Source organism: Varanus komodoensis, unplaced genomic scaffold (assembly GCF_004798865.1).
Source record: "Varanus komodoensis strain SLA01 unplaced genomic scaffold, ASM479886v1 scaffold1, whole genome shotgun sequence".
Classification (NCBI taxonomy): Eukaryota; Metazoa; Chordata; class Lepidosauria; order Squamata; family Varanidae; genus Varanus; species Varanus komodoensis.
The window spans coordinates 32,121,564-32,129,589 of record NW_025335268.1 but is presented as its reverse complement, the minus strand read 5'-3'; the positions used below and the strand labels follow the sequence as shown (position 1 = coordinate 32,129,589).

General features: G+C 42.2%; 1 long non-coding RNA gene across 1 annotated transcript; it reads right to left on the bottom strand.

The window, feature by feature from the left end:
• Positions 1-453: 453 nt before the first annotated feature.
• On the bottom strand, positions 454-5,070 carry LOC123032652. Its single transcript, XR_006416515.1, has 4 exons — positions 4,948-5,070; positions 1,400-1,612; positions 1,223-1,323; positions 454-964 (listed from the first exon to the last, which is right to left on the bottom strand). It is a non-coding gene; the product is annotated as an uncharacterized LOC123032652 (long non-coding RNA).
• Positions 5,071-8,026: the final 2,956 nt, after the last annotated feature.

The window sequence follows — 8,026 nt, the reverse complement described above, 5'->3', positions numbered from 1 at the left end:
TTTGTTTTTTTTTCTTTTTTCCAACAGAAGTTAGCTATTGCATTTTTCATCTTTTCTGTTCTTGGCTTCAAACCTCCACCCAGTTATCTGAGCAAAGCTTTTGTTCAAATATGCTTGAAATTCATATATGAAGTGTAAAGAGCTATGAGCTTATAGTCCAGTCCTATGGATTGGGCTACAGCTCCCATGGGCCATCTTAGCCCTGAGGGATGATGAGAGAGAAAGTTGAACACCATCTGGAGATTTTCTGCATCTCAGGCTGTTAACACATCAAAAAGGGGGAGGGGCTGCTTTCTGAGTGTGGGAAGTGAGTCAGGTTTTCTCTTGAACTGCTAGTGGGCTCTGCCAGCCAGGTCCGAGATCTTTTCCTGCCTGAGGCAGATCAGTAGGACCCAAGGACAGTCAAGTTATTTTGGCATGTGAGGCAGCAGATCCCACAACTCCCTCTCCCTCTTGTTGACAGTATTACTTTTAATTTCATTTCTACATTGTCGAGCAACTGACGCTTTCTTGGTTCGCATAAATTCATAAGCAAGGTACAATAATAAAAATAGATAGATACAAATACATTAAAAGAATTCTTAAAATTTCCTTCTACGAAATTTAGAACAGTTTAAGTGAATAAAGCAATTTCAATAAAAACTAGACCTGTTAAAACACTTGACATATTCTGTGATTTGCAATTAAATGTATGGGCGTAGAAGGCAATCTTAACTTGGCACTGAAAAGATGGCAGTGTTGGTGCCAGGTGGGCCTCAGTGGAGGCCGATCATGAGCTAACTGGTGGGTGGGGGAAATCTCTGAGAAGGCAGTCCTCCTTCTGCTTGTCCCTAGGAAGTGGCAGTCAGAAGAAAGTCTTGGATGTAGGTGATGGCAAGTTGAGGCTGGGAGAGGAGTTCCATCAGGTATTGCAGTCCAAGTCATGAAGGACTTCACAGATTAAAACCAGCACTTTGAATTGGGCCTGGAAAAAGACAAGTAGTGAGTACAAGTGAACCAAGAGAGAGAGAATTAAATTTTGTTTTGTAAACTTTTTATGATGTTTAAATAAGTTTTAACATTGTGTATTTTTGTTGTATTTTATGTGCTGTTGTGAATCACACAGAGATCTGTTGGGCCACTGGATGATATAGAAATTAAATAAATAAGCCAGACCTGCAAGCTATGAACCTGCTGCTTTAGGGGGCTGAACACCCTCCAGATGTTCAGAAGAACCACCTACCAACAGTATTTCAGTCTTGTTTGGATTGAACTCCAGTTGATTAGCTGACATCCAGTCCATTGTAGCAGCCAGGCACTGGTTTAGCACATCCGCAGCCACATCTGATGAGAAATACAGCGGTATGTCATCAGTGTACTGATGGTGGGACATTTCAGAACTTCAGATGACACCACTCACCAGTTTCATGTAGCTGTAGAACAGCAGAGGAGATAATACTGGTCCCTGAGGAACCCAATACTGGAGTATCCATGGGACTGAGCAGTATTCAACAAGCACCACCCTTTGGAGCCATCCACCCAGGTAGGAATGGAAACCTCTACAATGCAGTAGTCTCCACTCTCATCTCAGACATTTTCCCCAGAAGGATGCCATGGTTGATGGTACTGAAAGCTGTGGAGAGATCCACAATTATCAACTGGGTTGCTCACCCACTATCTCCCTACTGACATAAAAATACAACACAGTAAAACCACTCAAGAGACACCTTTTAGGAGCCCTCATGACTCACATAGATCCCTCTTCCCCCAGCCTTTGCATGGAGAGAACCACATCAGCTGCTTCTCTGAGGACTTAACAGCAACTTTAGAAAGGGCTTTTGGAGACATGCATGAAAGGGAGGGGAAGAGATTAGCAGTGCCAAGACAAGACGTACCTTGGCAGCATCTCAGCCTCCTTCCCTCCTGCTCCTGAGAACCACATGTAGCTGAGATCAGCTGCCTAGGTGCTTTCCAGAGTGAGGAGAGCAGATGCAACTTTTGCCTTTGTGTTCCCCCTGGCCTGCATAGGATTTTGCAGTACTTCAGATTTGGAGGGTTATAAGCATCCCCACTGGATTATACCCAACATGTATAAATCATAGCAGAATTAACTTTGGTGGAATGGCTGTAGAAGGGCGGCTTCTTCTTCCTCTTCCTCCTCCTCTTACTACATATTATGCACTTTTGCTGCTGGATTCTGACAGAAATCTGGTCACATTTTAGTGTGTGAGAATAAACTTTACTTTCAACTCTGATATACTATTTATTGGGGTATAAATATAGACTGCAGGTGGCACAGTGGTTTAAACCGCTGTGCTGCTGTGCTGGTTGACTGAAAGGTCGTCGGTTCAAATTTGCACAACGGAGTGAATTCCCGTTGCTCTGTCCCAGCTCCTGCCAACCTTGCAGTTCGAAAGCATGCAAATGAAAGTAGATAAAAAGGTACCACTTCGGTGGGCAGGTAAGAGCATACCGTGCACTTCGGTGTTTAGTCATGCTGGCTACATGACCACGGAGACTGTCTGTGGACAAACGGTGGCTCCCTCGGCTAGGAAACAGAGATGAGCACTGCCCCCTGGAGTCAGGCATGGCTGGACTTAATGTCAAGGGGAAACCTTTACCTTTTTAAATATCTATATGAATATCTGTTTATAGATATTTGAGAGTGAAACATTTTGGCACAATCCTGTGTCCTCCATGCTTGATACACAAGGGTTGTGTGCACTGAAGGCACAGAGATAATGATCTTCGCTGCTCCACGTGTCACATCCTGCATTTCATTGGATGGCCATTTTCAGCCAGTGTGCTGTAGTGGTTAAGAGTGTGGGACTGGGACTCAGCAGATCTAGGTGCTAGTCCCCACTCAGCCATGGAGCAAACAGGGTGATTTTGGGACAGACACAGACTATCATCCCAACATACCTGACAGGGTTGTTGTTGTGGGGACAAGATTGAGAGCAGGAGGCTGAGAATTGTAAGCCAATTGAGTTCCTTGAAAATAAAAAGGTGGGATATAAATATAATGGGTGGATGGACAGAGCACTGTGCAGTGGGAGAGGAGGAAATGGGATATGCTTGGATATGGCATCAGGGTCAGCCCCAGCTTTCTCCATTTCCTGACTCCTGGCACAATGCTCTTCTCCTCCTGGGCTGATTTCTGACATCAGAGAGGCAGCTGGTATGATTCTTTCCATGTTGGCTTCCGGGAGGTGGGGTGGGGGCAGAATGGGCTTTGCATTCAGAGCCCCAGCCCTGCAGTCACAGGACCTTGGACCTCCGAATAGTCCTACACCCCTACAGTCAATGCTGGGAAGCCATAGGATTTCTTCTTGAGCCAGTTTGCCTTTGACTAATCAACAACACAGGATCCAGGCCCACTTGACCCTGGGAGATCAATCCACTGCCACTTACTGCGTTTTAGTAAGAATGTTTGCACTGGGTTGCTGAATTGCATATTGTAAGAAAAATGGGAATTTTAAGCAGAGAGTGAGACAAGCCAAGGTCATCTAAGTATTCTTGAGCCACATACTGATGTCTTCATTTGTCCCCATCAAATGAATTATGACTGTAAGCACTGAGACGTTGAAACTATAAATAAGTGAAATTGATATGTATTTTTAATAGGGACTCGGTACTTCAGGGGTGGGTAGGAATATAGAATGCAAGAATGAAGTCAGCCTATCTCCTCTGTAGATAGCCACGCTGATGTCTCATAGGCAAGGTTGAAAGTATTTTGGGATGCCTGGAAGATGAGAGAAGTGCCCAAACACTAGCAAGGATCAAATGTGCATCCTTATTTCGATTAAACAAGTAAAGATGAAAATTTCAGCAGTGTTGACTTGCACAGTTATAGCTCTCTTTCTAGGTTACTGAACCAGTGGGCTGGTTCATGCATTCATAATTAACTACCTAATGAATGCCTTAAGTGGTACCTTGCATGTGTGAATGAACTATCACAAATTAAATTCTACAAAAGGAACTTTCATATTTGCCCCCATTTGCTCAAATACAATAATTTTGGTAGATTTGGTTGCCAAAGATATCTGAGAGTTATCAGGTATTGGTGCGATCATTGATAAGGAATAGTGGTTATATCTCCATATGAAGATATAATAGTGGTTATATATATCTCCATATCCTATCTTGACACCCATTCCAAGTAGGTGCATCAGTGTTGCACTTAGGCAGTTTTAGATCCTACATTTATAGGTTTTTATTGGTTGCTGGCATTTTTAGATACACACACACATAGTTCCAATTCAAACTGTGATAAGACACCCTGCTGTTTCTGAGGATTCTCCTGTTCATTCTGTCTTCCTTCATGTGCTAACTCACCTAGCTGCCTTTAAAGATGGGAACAAAAGGGCCTAAGTAATTAATATCATTCAACACTACTTGGAGTTGTAAGGCTACCACCCATTCTAGCACTTTGTCCCAAGTAGGGCAAATTTGATATAGAGTAGTAGTTATCAAAAACCATAGAATCTAAATTTACTTCCTTCAACAAGAGCCTCTCCAATGCTTCATACAAAAACATGGGAACCTCGTCATTCCTAAGAAAGTACTGACCTTAATAAAGGCCCAGGTACCAAGTACATTTCCAGTAGATTTCACAGTCTGGGATAGACATAGACCTAAATAGAAACCCTTTGAACAGTTTGTCCACATTCCCAGGTTGCAGAAGCCAAAAGTTCTCTTATCAGGTGATTAAGCACACTAGCCCCACCCACCTGAGACAGCCAGCACAGTGGCATCCAAGTCAGCATGGATAGCAATGAGTTTCTCTGCAAAACATCTAGCAGGTTGCTCAGGTCAATTACCTAGATTAACTAGGTAGTGAAGCAATCTATCGATGAGCAGTTGTTTGGATCAGGATGAATCACTATTGCATTTGTTGCAAAAGTGGCCAAATCCTTCTTGCTCACTCCTTTTTAATCTACCTATTCATTGCTGGAAGGTCTTTCTTACCAGTCCTAGCAGGCAGTCTTCTGTTTCAGTTCTTCATCATTCTAGGAAACTAGTAGGTGTCTTTCCATACTTGTTACTCCTTTTCTGTAGCTTCTGGCCCTACCAAATATCTTTACTTCTGCCTTGTTTCTTCTCTTCCCTGAGCCTCCAGCATTCAGAGCTTTATTACTTGCATCTGCTCCACCTCTTCCACGGCCTTCAAAAGCTTTGAGCCATTTAAAGAGTCCCTGTCCCAATTCCCTTTTGTTCTTTTCAACTTGCCCTAGGATCTTGTCTCTGGCTAACTGGGGATATCTGGGAGCCCACCCACATCTGGTACTCATGCACTATGTTATGTTATGTGTGGGACACCTTTTCCAGTCTGTGGGCCAATTTCAGGTGCAACCCTGTTGATCTTCTTGGACCTCTCAGAAGCTTTTGATACCATTGACCATGGTATCCCCTTGGAGAGGCTGGGGGTATGAGGCACTGCTTTGTGCTGACTCCACTTCTACCTGACCAAGTGATTCTAGAAGGTGGTGGTGGAGGAGTGTTCTGTACCATGGCAATTATGCCATGAGGTACTGCAGAGTTCTCTCTCTCTCTCTCTTAATCACCCATGCTATTTAACATCTACATGAATTTGCTGGGGGAGGTTACCCGGAGGTATGGGCTGAGGTGCCATCAATACACAGATGACTCTAAGCTCTACTTCTCTTTTTCATCAAATGCAGGTGAGGCAGTGACAACTCTGAATCAGTGTCTGAGCATGGTAATAGATTGGGTGAGGGCTAACAGACTCATTCCAAACAAGATGGAAATACTGTTGGTGAGTGGTTTGTCTTTCCAGCTGGGTGATATTCAATGTGTTCTGGATGGGGTTGCTCTCACCAAAAAGGACAAGGTTTGCAGCTTTGGGGTGCTCCTGGAGCCAGAGTTTTCACTTGAGGCACAGGTGGACCCTGTGGCATGAGCACCTTTTATCAGTTTAAGCTGATATACCAACTACTATCCAAACGGAGTCTAGCTACAATAATCCATGTTCTGGAACCCGTTGTTTAGATTACTGCAATGCGCTGTATGTGGGGCTGCCTTTGCAAATGGTTCAATGACTTCAGCTAATCCAAAATAGAGCAACAAGTTTGTTAATGGGGAGTGGCTTACGAGAACATATTCTGCCAGTCCTCTTCCAGCTGCACTGGCTGCCAATTGAAGTCCAGGCCTGATTCAGAGTGCTAGTATTCACATTCAAAGCTCTAAATGGCTTGGGGCCACGTTATCCAAAGGAATGTATCATCCCATATGTACCCACCTGGACCCTGAGGTCATCTTCAGGGATGCTCCTCCAGGAGTTCCCTCCAAAGGAAGTAAGGAGGGTGGCTACCAGAAGGACATGGAATGAGCTCCTCAAAGAGGTGAGCATGGCTCCTACTCTGTATTGTTTTCCACACTAGGTAAAACCCTTTTTATTTTCCCAGTATTTTAAAAGTTAACTTTTAAACTTTAGTTTTAATATTGCATTTTATCCCGTATCACTGCTATACCTCTGTGCTGAGTCAGATGTAGTGCTGTGGTTTTATTGCCTTATGTTAATTTTTCTCTCTTTCTTGTTTTCTGTATTTTTAACTTTTGTTAACCACTCGGAGAGCCATGGTACTGGGTGATATAAAAATGAAATAAATAAACAAACATTAGCAGGGGACAGTTTAGAAGGCAAAAGGAGTGAGGCAGTGAATGCAAAATATCCCAGCTTATTACTGCTGAGAACTAAGTTTTAGGGCACACATTTGAATTTTTTTAGAATGAAGAAAAACTGCACAAAAACTGAGAAACTACCAAACAATTGGAGGTTGGGAGAAAGGAATGTGGCCAGAAGAATGGGCTGTAGCCATGTGGGGATTTCTGAAGGCCAGAGTGAGACCAGGAGGACTGGATTGGTCCCTTGCATTTGAGGTTCTTCATCCATCCCTGCTCTATGTACAGCAGGAAATATTTTGGTGTTTCTCATACAACATGTGCAAATCAGCCACAAGTAATTGGTTGAAAATCCCTGTAGTATCCATAATACAGAAAACACAGTTCAACTGGCCTGGTAAATGACAAAAATGGCTGTAGGAAAAGCACATGACACAAAATGGTGATTATAATAATGAGCTCACTAAACAGCAAGAGTTTGCTGCCAGTTTTGAAATGACCATCACCATGTATAGAGCCCAAATCTGCTTTCATGGAATGAAATAGGGAACACAGTCAGGGAAAGGCAAGAAACCTTTATTTTCTGTTCAAAAGACAAAGAATTTGAATTGCCTGATTTATTTTTAAGGTAGCAGTTTCTATTTTGCCACAATAAAGAAATCTGGTTACTGTTTTATTTTGAAATAAAATGGATTTGCTTACCTAGAACTGTCACGGTTTATAAGCCTCTTGCACCTGTCATACTCCCTAGATTGCATCCCATGGGAATGCATTTTCTTTCTCCAAAGCAGGTTTTCTACTCAGTAATGAGAAAGGAAGATAACTTAATTGACACATGTAACTTTATTTCAAACTTTGCAGATTATTTTTAATCACTATTATCTTTTCAAAATATTTTATCAAAACAAAGTTACCTTAAATTGGAGAAATTAAGAAAAACAATATTTTTTCTTGAAAGAACTGTTGCGTGGGGGAATGCCAATAAAATGAAAGGTGGGTTAAACACCATGAATTGTATGAAAACCAGATGTGTTTCTACTTCAGTTTGATTACAAATCAGGCAAAGTTTTCAAATAGCTAAACAGCAAAAAGATTGATTTTAGTAATTCATATTTGAAGAATTTGTCCAAATGAAGATTAACAGGTTAAAATGGTGTTTTGTTTTGTTTTTCATCAAGCACAACTGGTTCCAATGGAAGAGGCTGAAATTTTTGCACTTAACTCTGCCAATGGACTCAAAGGGACAAAAAAATACCTGATGTATACTGGACTACAGCCTTCAAAAATGTTTTTTTTTCTTTTAACATAGGCAAAAGTTTACTCTGGATTCTCAGAGAAATCAGCAACACATGCAACTAAGTTTGCCTTTTAATGGAACTGACCTGTGGATTCTGCAACGCTTTGG